Consider the following 20,124-nt stretch of genomic DNA (forward strand, 5'->3'; position numbering starts at 1 on the left):
GTCAGGATGGCCGAGTGGTCTAAGGCGCTGCGTTCAGGTCGCAGTCTGGTTCTCCAGGCGTGGGTTCGAATCCCACTTCTGACATACCTTATTTTTGGTAACATTTTACAAGTATACTTTCTTCATTCATTTCGAAAACCGATTTAGAAGTACTCTTAATCATGGTCGGTTTTTGGATGCATCATCTGTAGGATGTAAACATTGTGTCGTCCGAGAATTTTTCTTTGTTTGGTGAGTTCTTCGCCGTATTTTTGTGTGTAAATATTTCCTGAACATTGTTAGATCATATTTGCTTTAAAGTGATAATAGTTTCCATATAAATATTCGTTTTATATCCCCTTTTCCTGCTTTTTCGTAGCAGGAAAAGGGGGGAGGAAAGGTGCGCTCGATTCTTTTCTTGAGATCCATCTAAGAACTAATGGCGAACTTTGAAAGAAGTGGACCAGAAAGGTCCAATAGAAAGTCTTTTAATGTTGAAAATGAATTTTCAAAGGAGAAAACTGTTTTAATTTCATGTGTACTTGAAAGTTCTGGGAAAGTAGAACCTGATTCAGTAATTGATGAAATTGAATTGAAATGTGGTAGAGGAAGTGTTATAGCATGTGTGCCAAAGACCGGCAGTGGATATGAAGTTGTATTTAGAGAGAGGCAGATGATGGAACCAATTCTTGGTGATTTATCAGTCAGTGGTAAAACATTTAAAGTGACTGAATTAGAATCCAGCTTCAGATATGTTTCAATACTCAACTTGAGTATGTATGTAACTGATGCTGAAATCATTGAAAGATTTTCAAAAATTGGAGTTGATGTGGTGTCACCAATTAAAAAACATAAGATGAAGTCGAAAAACTATATTTATGATGGAACAAGAGTATTTAAGGCAAAACTTCCACCTAATATGAAATCCATCCCCTACTCGATGAAGTTCTCAGTGAATGAAAAAGAAACTGCATACTATCGTGTGATCCACAATCATCAAGTTAGAGTGTGCCATGGGTGTTTTAGCCCGGACCACATATATAAAGATTGTCCTGATTTCAAGTGTTTTGAGTGTGGCGAGCAAGGTCATATTAGTAGGAAATGCTTGAAAAATAAGTGTTCTTTCTGCTTTTACAAGAAGGAGAACTGTAAGTGTGAAACCTTGAGGAAGACAGGCGTGGGTAATTCATGTACAGAATTCCAAACTGATTCCTACTCAGGCATTTTTAAGGATCATGACATTCAACATTCAAGTGACAGAATGTTTCATACAGAAAATGATGATTCAAGTGATGTTTCTGAAGATGACGAATGGGCACAGAACACCAGAAGACGTGAAAATGTTGTCAGTAGTGTTCATTCCCGTTGTCGTGATGATGTCAGTCATGTTGACACTAATGGTGATGCTACCCATACAACTGTGGAGGCGGTTGTTGAGCCGATAGCGAATGGTGATAATGTTCCGAATGGTGTTGCTAGCCAGTGTATTGATGAAAGTAACGGTGCTAGTCACGATGGAGAGAATCATGAAGTGGATGGTGATGACGTTTCTGAGGTGTTAGATGATGTTTGTGACATGGTTCATGGTGTTGAAGATATTGTAAGTGGTGAAGATAAAGAAAAAGTAGAATCAGAAATCGATCATGACAATCTTACTAATAATGTAGATGTTAGCCATGTTAATTTGGTTGAATTTAATGATGTCTCTGGTGTATCTGAGAATAATGTTAAAGATATTGATCATATATCTAATATAGAAAATACTGTCTCCTCTCAGGATAAAATCAAAAGCCAGGGAGGAGTCAGCCATAGTACTTGTGATACTTTGGATGATTTTGAAATGGACACTCATTCATTGACAAGTGATTGTCAGTTGGCGAATGGTGATGAGTTTACTGTTGTGGGTAAGAAAAAATCCTACTTGGGTATCAAAAGGCGAAATAAATTTCAGATTAAGCCTAATTTAAAGGCAGCTAGATTGTCAAATGTTAAAAATAAATTAATGAAGTAACAATGGAGTGGAATGTGTCATTAGTTATGAACTTTTGTTTTGTGATGGCTACTTTTAACTTCATTAGCCTTAATTGTAATGGTTTGTGTGACAAAAATAAAAGGGATTGTATTTTTGCATTATGTATTGAAAGAAAATATGACATTGTTTGTTTACAGGAAACATTTTGGACTGATAAATTGTATGAGGATATTCAAATTGATAAAACTGTATGGGATGGTGAGATTTTTGCCAGTAATAGCATTTGTAATAGGAAAGGGGTTGCCATTCTTGTAAGTAAAAGGTTGAAAAATGTTTTTAAAGTTTGTGAGAGTGTATGTGGAAGATTAGTTCATATACAAGGTAAAATTCTTGACAAAAGTTTGGACATAATTAATTTGTATGCTCCAAATAATGTTAGTGAAAAGTGTAATTTTTTCAATGATTGTAAAAGTAAAATATATGGAGATGAATTTATTATAATAGCAGGTGATTATAATACCACTCTTTCCCCTTTAGACAAAAGTGGGAAAACTGTTTTTTATGCTGACAGATCTTTAAAATGTCTGACTGAATTGATAAATGAAAAAGGTTTATCTGATGTATGGAGAGATAGAAATGTAGGTGTTAAAATGTTTTCAAGAAAACAAGTTGTACAAAGTTTTTTAACTCAAAGTAGAATTGATTATTTTTTTAGTTTCTTGTAATTTAAAACCATTTATAAAGAATGTTTTTTACAATGATACATCTTTCAGTGATCATTCTATTGTTAGTATGAAATTAGATTTTTCTGAAGTTGAAAAAGGACCTGGTGTTTGGATTTTTAACAAGTCCTTATTGAGTGATGATTTTTTTGTTGAAAAAATTAGAAATATCTTACTTGATGAAATTGGTTCAGATTTTTATTTTTCACATCCATTAATTTGTTGGGATAATTTGAAATATAAAATCAAGAAAACAAGTCAACTCTATGGTAAAGAAAAACAGAGAGAGTTATATAGAGATTATTATAAAATACAGAATAAGTTACAAGAATTGTCAATAAAGGCTGCTTGTGGTAATGATATAGATCATGTCAAATATTTAGAGTTGAAAGAGGAACTTGAAAGTTTAGAAAAACATAGATGTAATGGTGCTGTTATAAGATCCAAATGTCAATATTCATTAGAAAGTGATAAAAATACAACCTATTTTTTGAATTTAGAGAAACATAGACAGAATAGAAATATGATAAATGGTTTAAAAAATTGTGATGGTAATGTTGTCAGTGAAACTGCTGAAATTTTAGATGTTATTTATAGTTTTTATAAAAGGCTATTTTCTTGTGTACAAACTGATTATGAAGCAATTGATAAAATGTTAGATTGTATTAACGTCAATGTTGACGTTTGTGATGTTGAAAAATGTGATGAGGAAATTAATATTGAAGAAATAAAAACCTCTATAAAAGGTATGAAACAAGGAAAAACACCTGGTCCTGGTGGACTCACGGTGGAGTTTTATTTATATTTTTTTAATGAGTTGAAAGATGTTTTGAAATATATTTATGATACAGTTGAAGAGAATAAAGTTTTATCTAGGTCTATGAGGTATGGAATGATTGACCTAATTTATAAAAATAGAGGTGACAAAACTGACTTGAAAAAATTTAGACCTATCAGTTTATTGAATGTAGATTATAAAATATTAGCAAGAGTCATGGCAAATAAGTTTAAATTTGTACTTCCAAAGATTATTTCACCAACTCAGAGTTGTTGTATAATAGGTAAAGACATCTCTGATACTACTGTTACTGTAAGAGACATAATTGACTTGGTTGAAATGGATAATCTAGAATGTTATTTGTTAAAGTTAGATCAGGAAAAGGCTTTTGACAGGGTTGGGCATGAATATCTTTTTTCGGTTTTACAAAAATTTGGTTTTGGGGAGAGATTTATATCTTGGATAAAAAATTTTTATACAGATATTTTTAGTACTGTCAAGTGCAATGGTTTCCTATCCAAATATTTTCCATTGGCAAACTCTGTTAAACAAGGTTGCCCAATATCTGCTTTATTGTATGTTTTAGTTGCTGAACCTTTAAGTATAATGATCAAAAGGAATGATAGGATTCAAGGTATTAACATTCCTGTTGTGAATATTGAAGAAAAAATATTTTCACATGCTGATGACACTACATTGATATTGTCTGACAAAAATTCAGTAACTGAATCATTTAATGTTTTACAATTGTATGAACAAGCATCTGGGGCAAAATTAAATAAAGATAAATCTGAAATTTTGGCATTGGGTACTGGAAAAATATCAAAAAATGATTTAGATGCTTGGAAAATTAAAGAGTGTGATGGGGTTTTACAGCTTTTAGGCATATGGATTGGCAAGGATAAAAAGTTATGTGATAGTCTGAATTGGGAATGCAAAGTGCAGTCTATTTCAAAAATACTGAATCTTTGGAAAATAAGACAATTGTCAATACATGGTAGAGTAACTGTGATACATACTCTTTTAATGAGCAAACTTTGGTATACTCTGATGGTAGTTAATATACCAGAAAAATACTATTTAGATATAAAGAAATTGTGCATCGGGTTTTTGTGGAATGATAAACCATCTTTGGTTGCTTATGATGTTGTTATTAATAGAATACTAGATGGAGGTTTGAACTTTCCAGAAATTTTACATAAGATGTATGCTTTTAGACTTAAATTTTTAAGTCGTTTGTTAGATGTAGAGTATTGTGCTGTTTGGAAGCATCTTTGTACTTATTTCTTTTCCAAAGTACAAGATATGAAAATTGGTATTGAGATTTTGTTCTGTCAATTTAAGCAGAGACAGTTGGGGAATTTACCTGATTTTTATAAATGTATGCTGTTTGCTTGGGGAAAGATACGTGATTATATTGAAATTGATATCAATTTGAATAATGTATTTGACCTGCCTCTGTTCAATAATCCTTTGATTACTAATAATGGTAATATGCTGTATATCAAGACTTTTATAGATGCAGGCATTATTAAAGTGAAAGATTTAGCATTTGAATGTAAAAAGGGATTCATGAGAGATGAGTTTGTTCAAGATATTGTTTCTGAAAAGTTTCCACAGGTATCTGCTGCTAAGATTATTAAGGTAGTACAATGTATAAAACAATGTATTCCTGATGAATGTAAAATTTTAATAGAAAATAATGAAAATGTTCGTAGATATCTCAGTTTGAATATAGAATGTAATGTTAATAATAGAAAGTACTCTTTTCCTAGTACAACAAAGTTTTTTTATTCTATGTTGTTGAAATCATTATCAAAAGAACCAAATGCTGTCAAATATTGGTGTGAGATGTGTTCTGATTTTGATACTCAAAAAGTCCAAACAATTTTGAACTTTCCATTTTTACCAAGTGATTGGATTGAGTTATCATTTAAAATATTTCATAGAGTTTTATTTACTAAGGAGAGGTTATTGAGATGTCGCATTACTGATGATTCATTGTGTCCAGTTTGTGATGATATGCATGAGGACTTAGAACATCTTATAATTTCGTGTAGATGTTTGACTCGATTCAATAACTTTTTTAAAGACTTTTTACATAATATATTGTGTAATAGTTCAGCTAGCTTTATCAATATGTTAGACTTTAATTTTCTATGTTATTTCGGTCTACTCAAGAAAGATAAAAAAGTTAACTTTTATTTTGTTAATACTGCTTTATCTGTTAGAAGGTTTTGTGTTGTAAAGAGAAGAAATTTAGTCATGAAAGATGAGAAAGTTTTGCACATTATTTCTTATTTTAAATCTGTTCTTCAAAAGTATGTTAATTATGCTTACATGTATTATATACAGAAAAAGAACTTTTCTTTGTTTCAAAAATATTACTTGAATGACAATCCTGTTCTGCGCATCTCTGATGATAATGTTGTGATAGACTTTTAAATATATTTATTCATATATATACTGTCAATGTAATTTAAGGACAATTTGTGATCTGTGATATGTGAATTATTGGGAGACTAGCCCAATAATTCTTTTATATGATGTTTTACTGTGAATAAAATTTTATCAAGATAAAAAAAAATAAGGCGCTGCGTTCAGGTCGCAGTCTGGTTCTCCAGGCGTGGGTTCGAATCCCACTTCTGACATACCTTATTTTTGGTAACATTTTACAAGTATACTTTCTTCATTCATTTCGAAAACCGATTTAGAAGTACCCTTAATCATACATGGATAAGTGAAAGTCTTTTCCATCCAAAGGTAATTCTGGGATAAGTCATTTTGATACTACAATTTGCAATCGACATCCAAGAGAATACCGTGCTTTTAACATTGGAAAAATACAGTTTACTGTTTCCTGTGTTTTCATGAAATCAATGGATATTGCGGAGAACAATGTTTTCTTTTAAAAAAGCTTTTTCAAACAATTGCTTAATCTTTTGAAGTTTTGTTTTTGGAAAGAAATATTTTTCCCGCCTTTTTACAGATAGGTGATCGGAATATTCGAGAAGCACAGAAACTGTATATAAGATAATATATATGTAATTGGTAAGAACTTTTATACAAAAAATGTTCAAAATTGCCGAAGAAATAAAGGACTTTAATTTCGCCACTTTTGTCACAATGTCAGGATGGCCGAGTGGTCTAAGGCGCTGCGTTCAGGTCGCAGTCTGGTTCTCCAGGCGTGGGTTCGAATCCCACTTCTGACATACCTTATTTTTGGTAACATTTTACAAGTATACTTTCTTCATTCATTTCGAAATCCGATTTAGAAGTACTCTTAATCATACATGGATAAGTGAAAGTCTTTTCCATCCAAAGGTAATTCTGGGATAAGTCATTTTGATACTACAATTTGCAATCGACATCCAAGAGAATACCGTGCTTTTAACATTGGAAAAATACAGTTTACTGTTTCCTGTGTTTTCATGAAATCAATGGATATTGCGGAGAACAATGTTTTCTTTTAAAAAAGCTTTTTCAAACAATTGCTTAATCTTTTGAAGTTTTGTTTTTGGAAAGAAATATTTTTCCCGCCTTTTTACAGATAGGTGATCGGAATATTCGAGAAGCACAGAAACTGTATATAAGATAATATATATGTAATTGGTAAGAACTTTTATACAAAAAATGTTCAAAATTGCCGAAGAAATAAAGGACTTTAATTTCGCCACTTTTGTCACAATGTCAGGATGGCCGAGTGGTCTAAGGCGCTGCGTTCAGGTCGCAGTCTGGTTCTCCAGGCGTGGGTTCGAATCCCACTTCTGACATACCTTATTTTTGGTAACATTTTACAAGTATACTTTCTTCATTCATTTCGAAAACCGATTTAGAAGTACCCTTAATCATACATGGATAAAGTGAAAGTCTTTTCCATCCAAAGGTAACTCTGGGAAAAGTCATTTTGATACTACAATTTGCAATCAACATCCAAGAGAATACCGTGCTTTTAACATTGGAAAAATACAGTTTACTGTTTCCTGTGTTTTCATGAAATCAATGGATATTGCGGAGAACAATGTTATCTTTTTAAAAAAACCTTTTCAAAAAATTGCTTAATCATTTGAAGTTTTGTTTCTGGAAAGAAATATTTTTCCCGCCTTTTTACAGATAGGTGATCGGAATATTCGAGAAGCACAGAAACTGTATATAAGATAATATATATGTAATTGGTAAGAACTTTTATACAAAAAATGTTCAAAATTGCCGAAGAAATAAAGGACTTTAATTTCGCCACTTTTGTCACAATGTCAGGATGGCCGAGTGGTCTAAGGCGCTGCGTTCAGGTCGCAGTCTGGTTCTCCAGGCGTGGGTTCGAATCCCACTTCTGACATACCTTATTTTTGGTAACATTTTACAAGTATACTTTCTTCATTCATTTCGAAATCCGATTTAGAAGTACTCTTAATCATACATGGATAAGTGAAAGTCTTTTCCATCCAAAGGTAATTCTGGGATAAGTCATTTTGATACTACAATTTGCAATCGACATCCAAGAGAATACCGTGCTTTTAACATTGGAAAAATACAGTTTACTGTTTCCTGTGTTTTCATGAAATCAATGGATATTGCGGAGAACAATGTTTTCTTTTAAAAAAGCTTTTTCAAACAATTGCTTAATCTTTTGAAGTTTTGTTTTTGGAAAGAAATATTTTTCCCGCCTTTTTACAGATAGGTGATCGGAATATTCGAGAAGCACAGAAACTGTATATAAGATAATTTATATGTAATTGGTAAGAACTTTTACACAAAAAATGTTCAAAATTGCCGAAGAAATAAAGGACTTTCATTTCGCCACTTGGGTCGGTCTTTGGATGTACCGTATGTATGTTTACATTCCTGGAGCTCCCGATGATTTGATGTTTTGGTGAGTCTAACGCCAAATTTTGAATTGATGAACTGTTTCTGCTAGTAATTATTGATGTAAAGAACTCATATTCATTGTTATTTGTGCACGAACACTTCGTATATTCCCCCTTTCCTGCCTTTTACGCGCAGGAAAAAGGGGGGTTTGCGGTGTGTTTGATTTGTTTTTCACAATATGTCTGAAAGCCAAATGAACGATTCTCGGACCAACGCACTGGGAAGTTCTGGAGTTGGAATGAATTCCGGAAGAAAGAATGGGAATAATTCTTTTGGAAGGAAGGGAACTTATGTTCATGAAAATAGGAGATATCTCAAAGAGTGTACGTTCCGCATTGAAGGAATAGATACTAATATACGCGGTGAGAGGATTATCATAGAGTCTATTGAGAATGTTACTGGAATCAATACTGTATTAGCAGTGGTGAAAAATGATTCCGAATGCTATGATATTACGATGAATACACAAGAAAACGCTTTTAAATTAGCTGATGGTATTGATATAGCAGGTCGCAGATACCGTGTGAACCTATTATTTTCTGATGTTGTTATAGTTTCATTTATGAAACTCCCTGCATTTATCGAGGATGATGCCATTACAATGAAGTTAACTAGCAAAGGAATTTCCGTAGTGTCTCCAGTTTATAGAAAAACAGCCCCTGGAACACAAGTTGCCGATGGCACTAGAATTGTGAAATGCAAATTTCCACAGGGAATCTCTGCATTACCATGGACAATGCCGTTTAGAGTAGGTTCTACCACTCGATATTTCCGAGTAAAACATAACAATCAAGCTAAAGTGTGTTCAGAGTGTTTTTCACCTGATCATATGCGCAAAGAATGCCCTTACATTGAGTGCAATGGCTGTGGCAATAGAGGACATATACTTAAGGATTGTAAGGCTGACAAATGTGACAGATGTAAGCGTTTTCCAAAATTGTGCGTTTGTGTAAATGGGTTTTTGCGTAGAAATCCGTATCCCCCGACGACGGTTGGCTGCAACGATTGTGGTTTATTCTTTTGCAAATTGCAAATGTTCAGTGTGTGGACAAACTACATGTACATGCGCTTGTTATGTTTGCGAAACTGAGCCATGTCAATGCAATTTGAAAAGTAATTTGTGTTCACTTTGTAGAAGTGAACCTTGTGTTTGTCCTTGCCAGGACTGCAATAGTCATCCTTGTTCGTGTGATAGTACTAGTTCACAAGAAAAAGATGATGAAGTTGAAAACTTAAATTCCGAGGTGTCCACTAATGATGAAGTGGATACTACTCTGGTGAAAGAAGCAGTGGTTGAAGAGTCTCATTTGAGTAGTGAGGTTTTTTTCAGAGTCTGGTGTTGATGACAAAGATGAACAAATGGAAGTTGGTGGTGATAACAGAAAGAGAAAACTGGATGTTTCATCTAGTGAAAACGATTATAGTAGTGAGGAAAGGGATGCGAATGATGAAGATGACTCTGACAGTTATAAGAATGAGGCATCACGTCTATGTAAAGAGGGAAAGGATGGTAAAAAGATTAAAATACAAGATGAAGATATTTCTTCTGGTGAAATAGATTTTTTAGACCAGATTGCTAATTTTGTAGATAGTGCTGAGGCAGCAAGCACCTTAGTTGGTGACGAAGAAGTCACCGCAGAAGGTGCATCTGATATTTTATATTCGGGGTGCTCTGATGAGGAATCACAGAGTACTCCTGATACTAGTGATCAATTTTCTTTGAGTAGTAAAGACTTAAAGAAAAAGAGGAAAAAAGAAAAGCAATTAGAAAGAAAATTAGAAAGAAGGGGTAGAATTAAAGTGACTCCCAATCTTAATGGGAAACATTGTAGAAAATCTAATGAAAAAAACTGAACTTTAAGATGATGGATAAGATTATATATAAACTATATGCTTTTGTTTTTGTAATGGTACTTATATGTTCTTTTGATTGTAATGGGCTGAAATCCATACATAACTTTGAAAGACTTGTAAGTGTTATTGATGATAGAAGATTTGGTATTGTATTTTTACAAGAAACGTTTTGGAGTGATGATTATATAAATGGTGTTAAACACTTGTTTAATGGCGATATATATTATAGTAATGGACATAACAGTAGACAGGGTGTAGCCATACTTGTTAGTAATTATGACAAAAATAGAGTAACATTTGTTCATAAAGATATTGAAGGTAGATTTATACATGTAAAATATACTGAAAATAATATTGTGTTTAATTTAATTTTGTATATGCACCAAACATTAACGCAGAACGTGTTAAGTTTTTTCAGTATGTGCAAACTTACATTGATTCTTTAGAAAATGTTATTGTTGGTGGTGATTTTAATACTACTCCTTCTAATCTTGATAGAGGCAGTAAAACAAAGCATCTTGTTGATGAACCATGTAGAAAATTGTGCCAAATTATAGAAAGTAGTCATTTATATGACGTATGGAGGGCTCGAAATATGTATTCAAGATTGTTTTCTTGGAAAAGAGTATCAAATGGGGAACTACAACAATCTAGAATAGATTATTTTTTAATCAGTAGAGCGTTGTCTTCTTTTGTACAAAATGTTTACTACAATGTTACATCACTGAGTGATCATAGTTTTGTAATTATGAATTTAAATTGTAATAATGTTGAAAGAGGTCCTGGACTATGGGTTTTGAACAATACTCTGTTACTTAATGATGAATATGTTAGAAAAATTAGAGAAATGATCGTGAATGAAAAAGAAAATGAATTGTATACTAGAGATATTGTAATATGGTGGGATAATTTGAAATATAAGATAAAGAAATTTTCTCAGATATTGTCATCTAAATTAGCTAGAGAAAAGAAAAGAGAGTATTATAGATTACAAAATCTTATAGATAATATATGTAATAGGGCTGCCAATGGTGAAGTTATTGATGTAACAAAACTTGAGAGTATTAAATTAGAACTATCAGAGTATGAGAGTGAAAAATGTAAAGGTGCTATTCTCAGATCTAAAGCTATATGGGCAGTTGAATCTGACAAGAATACTAAATACTTTTTAAATTTAGAGAAGTATAAACAAGAAAATTGTTCAATTAAGGAGTTGTTAACTCCTGACAATAAAATTGTGTCAGATACTGATAGTATTTTACAATTGCAATATGATTTTTATAGCAATTTATACTCTTCTGTTAATATTGATATAGATAGAATTGATGAATTTTTAGCATGTCTAGATAAAAAAGTTGAAGATGATGATTGTTTGTCTTGTGATGCTGATATATTTCCTGAAGAAATTCATAAGGCTATTTTAGAAATGTCAAAAAATAAAAGTCCAGGATCAGATGGACTGACTGTAGAGTTTTATTGTACATTTTATGATGAGTTGTAAGATATTTTATTACTATTATTCAAAACCATTGAACAAGAAGGTGAATTGTGTAGATCCATGAAATGTGGTGTTCTAAGTGTTTTTTTACAAAAACAAAGGTGACAAAAAATCTATTAAAAATTATAGGCCTATATCTCTACTGCAGGTAGATTATAAGATATTAGCAAGAGTGATGGCCAATAGATTTAAGCATATTTTACCTAAAATTATTTCTGAAAATCAAACATATTGTATTTTAGGACGAGATATTAGTAATAATATAGCAAATGTGAGAGATATCATTGAACTTGTGGAACAAGATGAACTTGAAGGTTACATTGTTAAAATTGATCAGGAAAAAGCCTTTGATAGAGTTAGTCATTTTTATTTATTACAAGTTTTAAAGAAATTTGGTTTTGGTGATAGGTTTGTAAAGTGGATAGAAATATTTTATAAAGGAATAAGTAGTTCTGTAAAATGTAATGGATTTCTATCAAAATATTTTTATGTGAAAAATGGAATACGACAAGGATGTCCAATTAGTGCTCTGTTGTATGTACTTGCTGCTGAACCTTTACATAGTAGAATTGTACAGAATAATGATATTCAAGGTATAAGTATTCCAAATAGTGACAAATCTGGATTAATATATCAACATGCTGATGATACTACTTTGTCTGTTTGTAATAAAAAATCTAAATGTGCAACATTTGATGAATTTGAATTGTATGGTAGAGTAAGTGGTGCAAAAATTAATAGACAGAAATCAGAAATTTTATGTATTGGTAGTGGTTTGCTATCTGATGTAGAAAAAACTGAGTATGGTTTAAAAATTTGTGAAAATATAATTCAGCTGAATTGGAAATCAAAAATTGACAAATTAAAGCGTTTATTGTACATGTGGTCACAAAGACATTTAACAATACAAGGTAGAGTTACTGTTATAAATTCATTAATGATGTCAAAATTTTGGTATGCTTTGTTTGTGATACCTTTACCTGATTGGGTTAACAAAGAGGTGACCAGATTATGTGTCAATTTTATCTGGAGTCAAAAGACACATCTTGTAAAATATAAGAGTATTATTGACTCGAAAGATAATGGTGGTTTACAATTATCTGATATGAATTGTAAAATGTTTGCTTTTAGATTAAAGTTTTTAGGTAGGTTAATAGATGAACATTATAATGTGTTGTGGAAACATACTTTTAGATATTTTGCTTCCAAGATATATGATATGGGAATAGAGATGAATATATTGTATATGAAAGTACCTAATTGTGAGTTGCGTCATATTCCTGTTGTGTATCAAGAAATGTTTCAAGCTATGTATTTTTTAAAAGATAAGATACATTTTGATTTAAGTATTGAGAACATTTATGACCAGCCTCTTTTTAGTAATCCTAGAATACTTAGTGATAACAAAATAATTGTTTACAAGGATTTTATTTTAGCTGGTATTGTATCTGTGAAAGACATTTGTTATGAAGTAAAACCTGGGTTTTTGCCAGCTAATGCCATTGTAGAAATTATTCAAAATGTATGTGAAAACTATGATATTGACAGAATTGTTGATAGATATTATAAATTAATATGTGCTATTCCAGAGGAATGGAAACGAACTGTTAATACAGAACTTCATAGAAGAAATGTTCGGAGGACTATTGACATACTAATTGAGTATGGAAATGTATTATGTGCATTAACTAGTTGTACATCAAAGACATTGTATAACTGTGTGATTGGTCAATGTACTGAAAAACCTATTGGTACTCTCATGTGGAAAACAATTTTTAATATTGAAGATGTTGATTTAGTTCCAATCTGGAAATATTTGAATATGTACTGGAAACCTGCTAATATGATAGAATTAGATTTTAAGCTTTTACATGGTACTTTGTATACCAAAGTTAAACTACAGAAAATTGGGTTATCTGATAGTGATATTTGTGATGTATGTGGACAAAAACCAGAAAACATTTTACATTTATTTTTAGAATGTGATGAGTTAGATGAATTTCTTGATTATATTTCATTACTATTGACAAAATGTTTTGAAAATTGTGATTCCGATCGAATAAGCCTAGTTGAGAGTGACCAACTTCTTTTCTTAGGTTTACGCTGGTCAATGAAAGGAGTAAATGATGTGTTTGTTAATTTCCTCATGTCAACAGTGAGATTTTGTATCTATAGAAGAAGAAATCTTGTGATGAATGGTCAAACAAATGTCAATTTGATCCAGTTTTTTCAATTTACCTTTAAGCATTATATTTATTACTTCCATATGTACATGAGTCAGAATAAGATATTAAGTAGAGTTTTTGAAAAACGATTTTTAATGTACAATCCGCTTTTGGAAAAGACTGAGAATGTATTAATGTTTAACATATAATATGTGAAAGATTAACTGTGATATTTCAGATTATTGTGATATAATAATGTTTTTATTTGTGAACATGATGATGACTTATTTTAATAAAGATAAAAAAAAAAGGCGCTGCGTTCAGGTCGCAGTCTGGTTCTCCAGGCGTGGGTTCGAATCCCACTTCTGACATACCTTATTTTAGGTAACATTTTACAAGTATACTTTCTTCATTCATTTCGAAAACCGATTTAGAAGTACCCTTAATCATACATGGATAAAGTGAAAGTCTTTTCCATCCAAAGGTAACTCTGGGAAAAGTCATTTTGATACTACAATTTGCAATCAACATCCAAGAGAATACCGTGCTTTTAACATTGGAAAAATACAGTTTACTGTTTCCTGTGTTTTCATGAAATCAATGGATATTGCGGAGAACAATGTTATCTTTTTAAAAAAACCTTTTCAAAAAATTACTTAATCATTTGAAGTTTTGTTTTTGGAAAGAAATATTTTTCCCGCCTTTTTACAGATAGGAGATCGGAATATTCGAGAAGCACAGAAACTGTATATAAGATAATTTATATGTAATGGTAAGAACTTTTATACAAAAAATGTTCAAAATTGCCGAAGAAATAAAGGACTTTAATTTCGCCACTTTTGTCACAATGTCAGGATGGCCGAGTGGTCTAAGGCGCTGCGTTCAGGTCGCAGTCTGGTTCTCCAGGCGTGGGTTCGAATCCCACTTCTGACATACCTTATTTTTGGTAACATTTTACAAGTATACTTTCTTCATTCATTTCGAAAACCGATTTAGAAGTACCCTTAATCATACATGGATAAAGTGAAAGTCTTTTCCATCCAAAGGTAACTCTGGGAAAAGTCATTTTGATACTACAATTTGCAATCAACATCCAAGAGAATACCGTGCTTTTAACATTGGAAAAATACAGTTTACTGTTTCCTGTGTTTTCATGAAATCAATGGATATTGCGGAGAACAATGTTATCTTTTTAAAAAAACCTTTTCAAAAAATTGCTTAATCATTTGAAGTTTTGTTTCTGGAAAGAAATATTTTCCCGCCTTTTTACAGATAGGAGATCGGAATATTCGAGAAGCACAGAAACTGTATATAAGATAATTTATATGTAATTGGTAAGAACTTTTATACAATAATGTTCAAAATTGCCGAAGAAATAAAGGACTTTAATTTCGCCACTTTTGTCACAATGTCAGGATGGCCGAGTGGTCTAAGGAATGATATGAGTTATAACTTATTATGTAATTTAATGACAGATAACAATGTATACGATGTATGGAGATGTAGAAATCCTTGTGTTAGAACGTTTTCATGGAAACGAGTAAGTGATTTTTATTTACAACAATCAAGATTGGATTATTTTCTCATTTCTAGAAATTTGTCAAGTTTTGTACAACATATAAATTACAAAGACACTACTTTAAGTGATCATTCTTTTGTTGAAATGAGAATAGTTTTTGATGATGTAGAAAGAGGCCCGGGTGTGTGGATTTTTAATAATACATTGTTAGATAATAATGAGTTTGTATCAACTGTTTTGAATATTATCAATGATAGTAAGGAATGTATTCTTTTTGATGATGATGTTTTAATTTGGTGGGATAATTTAAAGTTTAGAATTAAGAAATTCTCTCAAGTTTTCAGTAAGAAAATTGCAAAAGAGAAAAATGCAGAGTATTATTGCATACAAAATAAGATACAGCGAATATGTATGAGAATTGCTGAAGGTGAACAAATTAATGTAGAAAGGTATGAGAATTTAAAGCTTGAATTAAACAATTTAGAGGAAGAGAAATGTAAAGGTGCTATATTGAGGTCGAAGGCTTTTTGGGCTGCAGAAAATGATAAATGTACAAAATATTTTTTGAACTTAGAGAAATATAAGCAAGAGAGTAATAGTATTAAAGAACTTTTTGATCATGATGGTAAAAATATTGTTTCTGATACTGATGGCTTATTAGACATACAGTATAAGTTTTATGATGAGTTGTATTCATGTGTAGAAACAGACAAAAATGCTATGGAGGTTTTGTTGCAAAATATAGATGTAAAAGTTGATAGTTTTGATCGAGGAGTATGTGATAATGATATTACTGAAGAAGAGATTTTTGTTGCATTACATAAAATGTCTAAAAATAAGAGTCCAGGATCTGATGGACTAACTGTTGAGTTTTATTGTAAATTTTATCATGTTTTAAAAGATATGTTACTGAAGGTATTTAAGGCCGTTGAAAAATGTAACACTTTATCAAGGTCTATGAAAAATGGTGTACTGTCTCTTATTTATAAGAAAAAAGGTGATAAAAGGGATTTAAAGAATTATAGACCTATTTCATTGTTGCAAGTTGATTACAAGATTTTAGCACGTGTCATGTCAAATAGATTCAAATCAGTACTTTGCAAGATAATATCAAATAGACAGTCATGTTGTATACCTGGTAGAGATATTGCAGATACAATAGCTAGTGTACGTGATGTAATAAATATGGTAGAAGATGATGGTGTAGAAGGGTATATTTTAAAATTTGATCAAGAGAAAGCTTTTGACAGAGTGTCTCATGATTATCTCATTAGAGTATTAGAATGTTTTGGTTTTGGATGTAAATTTATCAATTGGATTAGGATTTTTTATACCGATATTCAGAGTACTGTCAAGTGTAACGGTTTTTTAACAAAATATTTTAAGATACGAAATGGTATTAGGCAAGGTTGCCCTATCAGTGCTTTGTTGTATGTTTTATCAGCAGAACCACTGTCAATGGCAATTAAGAAACATTGTAATATTAATGGAATACGTATACCTTACAGTAAAGAAACTGCAGTTTTGTTTCAACATGCAGATGATACTACCTTATGTTTGAGCGATAAAAAATCTATTGAATGTACTTTTGATGTATTTAATTTATATAGTAGAGCATCAGGTTCTAAGATTAATAGAAGTAAGTCTGAAATTTTATGTATTGGAAAAGGAAGTTTGACTGATGTTGATAAGACTGTACTTGGATTAAGAATTTGTGAAAAATGTATTCAAGTTCTTGGCGTTTATGTTGGTGTAGACATTGATGTGTGTAATGACATGAATTGGAAGGATAAGATCAGAAAAATAAGAAGTATTGTTAATATGTGGAAACAAAAACAATTGACTCTATCTGGTAGAAATATTGTAATTTCTTCTTTATTGGTATCAAGAATTTGGTATTTATTAGCTGTTTCGCAAATACCTGAAAATGTACTGACAGATTTAAAGCAAATATGTATTGAGTTTTTGTGGGATTCTAAATCTCATTTAATACAATATGCAACTATTACTGGTATGAAACAGAATGGTGGCTTGAATTTTCAAGATATTTATTTAAAAATGTGTTCATTTAGATTGAAATTTTTAGGAAGATTTTTAAACCCTGACTGCAATTGTATTTGGAAAAGTATCTTCAGCTATTTTTTTAGAAGAGTACATTGTATGAATCTTTCTAGGCCTGTTTTATTTTTGCGTTTAAACAAAAATGATTTATTATGTTTACCGCATGTGTACAGAGAAATATTGGAAGCATGGCAGTGCATTAGAAAAGATGTAACTTTTAATATAGGAAACTGTGATGTTTATAATCAACCACTGTTTTATAATAGCTTGATGTTCGTATCTGGTAAAGAATGGGAATGTGTTTATAAAAGCTGGTATTGTACTAGTTAAAGATATATCATATGAAGCTATACCTGGATTTTTGCCAGTTCAGGCAATTTTTCATATGATGAGAGAAAAAGAAATAGATGTTAATTTTAACATTGTCAGGAAATTGTATATGTTATTATTGAATCATATTTCTGCTGAGTGGAAAGAAGTCGTTTTGACAAATTGTCATTTGAAAAATGAAGAACTCTCCCATTTTGCTTAATCATTTGAAGTTTTGTTTCTGGAAAGAAATATTTTCCCGCCTTTTTACAGATAGGAGATCGGAATATTCGAGAAGCACAGAAACTGTATATAAGATAATTTATATGGAATTGGTAAGAACTTTTATACAAAAATGTTCAAAATTGCCGAAGAAATAAAGGACTTTAATTTCGCCACTTTTGTCACAATGTCAGGATGGCCGAGTGGTCTAAGGCGCTGCGTTTTGGGTTTTTGGATGTACCATGTTCAACATGTAAACAAAGTGTCGTCCGGAAATTATTCTGAATTTGGTGAGTTATTCGCCACATATGTGTTTATAAGTTGTTGAAGTTTATATTATTGTATGATATGACTGTATGTGATATATATTACAGACTAATATTCGTTTAGTATCCCCTTTTCCTGCGTTTTCGTTGCAGGAAAAAGGGGGAGGAAAAGTGTGTTCGATTTGTTGTTTGCTGATCTAAGTAAACACCAATGGCGAACTTTGACAGCAACGGGGCAGAAAGGTCCCAACGGAATTGGTTCAATTCTAAAGACAAATTTTCTAAAGAGAAAACGGTGTTAGTAAGCTGTGTAATTGATGGTTTTGGTGCAGCTAAGGCTGAAAAACTAATTGATGAAATTGAAAGTAAATGTGGTATAGGTAGCGTTGTGGTATGTGTGATGAAAAATGGAGTTGGCTTTGAAGTGGTGTTTAGAGAGAGACATTTGATGGAACCAATTCTTGGTGAATTAAACCTTGATGGCAAAATCTGTAATGTGAACGAACTGGAGGCAAAGTTCAAATATGTTTCGATATTGAATCTTAGTATGTATGTTTCAGATGAAGAGATTATTGACAGATTTTCTAAAATTGGTGTAGAGGTTGTTTCTCCAATAAAGAAGCATAGAATGAAGTCCAAAATTAATGTTTACGATGGCACTCGTATTTTCAAAGCTAAACTTCCGCCTAATATGGTAGCAATACCATACTCCATGAAATTTTCTGTAAATGAAAAAGAAACAGCTTATTACAGGGTTATACATAACCAACAAGTCAAGGTCTGCTCTGGATGCTTTAGCCCAGAACATATGCACAAAGACTGCCCTGAATTTATATGTTTTGAATGTGGTGAACAGGGCCACATAAGTAGGAAATGTTTGAAAAACAAGTGTCCGTTTTGTTTTCATAAGAAAGACAAATGTAACTGTGGTGTTAGAAAGGAATCGCACATTGACAATACATACTCACCATTATCTCAGATGGAAAGTTTACAGGAGACAATGTCTAGAGATAACATTGCAAAGAAGGGAGATGTGAAAGATAGAAAGGAGTGTGACGTGAATATTGATTATATTGATGAGAATTGCAATGTAAAGGAAAATAGCTGTACGAATGTTGATGATATGACTGATCAAAATGAAAGTACACCTGTAGATCAAAATGGAAGTGCAAAGGTGAATGACGATGCTAGTCATTATTCTGAAGATGCTGGTAAAGTTGTTTCGAGAGGAAGTGCTCTGGGTGTTGCTAACCTTAGCACTGTTGAACTTGGTGATGATGGTAGTGGGGATGACATAGATGATGAATGTTTTGAGATGGAAGATGATGTGATTGATGACTGTGAATGTGACGAAAAAGTAAAGGCAGATACAGATACAAAACAGGATAATGTAGTCTTGAACAATTGTAATACTCAATCAATTGAATTTGTTAAATCAAGTGTTGAATTTTCTGCTGAAAATATTTTAAAAGATGATGTTAAATCGGATAGATTAGTTGTAGATGGTATTGTCTCCTCCCTGGAACAAGATAAAAGCAGCCAGGAGGGAGTCAGATATTCATATGATTCTCTAGATGAGATTAGTATGGACACTTTTCCTTTGACTAATGAATGTCTAGGGGCAAGTGGAGATGATTTTACTGTCGTTGAAAAGAAAAAGAAGTATTTAGGTATCAAAAGAAGGAGTAAGCTTAAGGTTACGCCTAATATAAAGGCAGCAAAATTATCAAATGTACAAAAAAAATTTGGTAAATAAAAATGGAGAGTCCTATTGTTAATATTATTAGATTACTTTTTGTGATGGCTACTTATAATTTTATAAGTCTTAAATGCAATGGTCTTTGTGATAGAAATAAAAGAGATTGTATTTTTTCATTATGTAGTGAAAGGAAATATGATATTGTATGTTTACA

General features: G+C 31.7%; 5 non-coding genes across 5 annotated transcripts; all 5 read left to right on the top strand.

Moving 5' to 3' along the window:
- On the top strand, positions 1-84 carry Trnal-cag (transfer RNA leucine (anticodon CAG)). The gene has a single exon. It is a non-coding gene; the product is annotated as a tRNA-Leu (tRNA).
- Positions 85-6,579: 6,495 nt separating this feature from the next.
- Positions 6,580-6,663, top strand: Trnal-cag (transfer RNA leucine (anticodon CAG)). The gene has a single exon. It is a non-coding gene; the product is annotated as a tRNA-Leu (tRNA).
- A 477-nt stretch (positions 6,664-7,140) lies between these two features.
- Positions 7,141-7,224, top strand: Trnal-cag (transfer RNA leucine (anticodon CAG)). Its single transcript has one exon. It is a non-coding gene; the product is annotated as a tRNA-Leu (tRNA).
- A 479-nt stretch (positions 7,225-7,703) lies between these two features.
- Positions 7,704-7,787, top strand: Trnal-cag (transfer RNA leucine (anticodon CAG)). The gene has a single exon. It is a non-coding gene; the product is annotated as a tRNA-Leu (tRNA).
- Positions 7,788-14,683: 6,896 nt separating this feature from the next.
- Trnal-cag (transfer RNA leucine (anticodon CAG)) lies at positions 14,684-14,767 on the top strand. Its single transcript has one exon. It is a non-coding gene; the product is annotated as a tRNA-Leu (tRNA).
- Positions 14,768-20,124: the final 5,357 nt, after the last annotated feature.

Source organism: Perna viridis, chromosome 8 (genome assembly GCF_037379345.1).
Source record: "Perna viridis isolate PV_CMFRI_1.1 ecotype Kerala chromosome 8, ASM3737934v1, whole genome shotgun sequence".
Taxonomy (NCBI): Eukaryota; Metazoa; Mollusca; class Bivalvia; order Mytilida; family Mytilidae; genus Perna; species Perna viridis.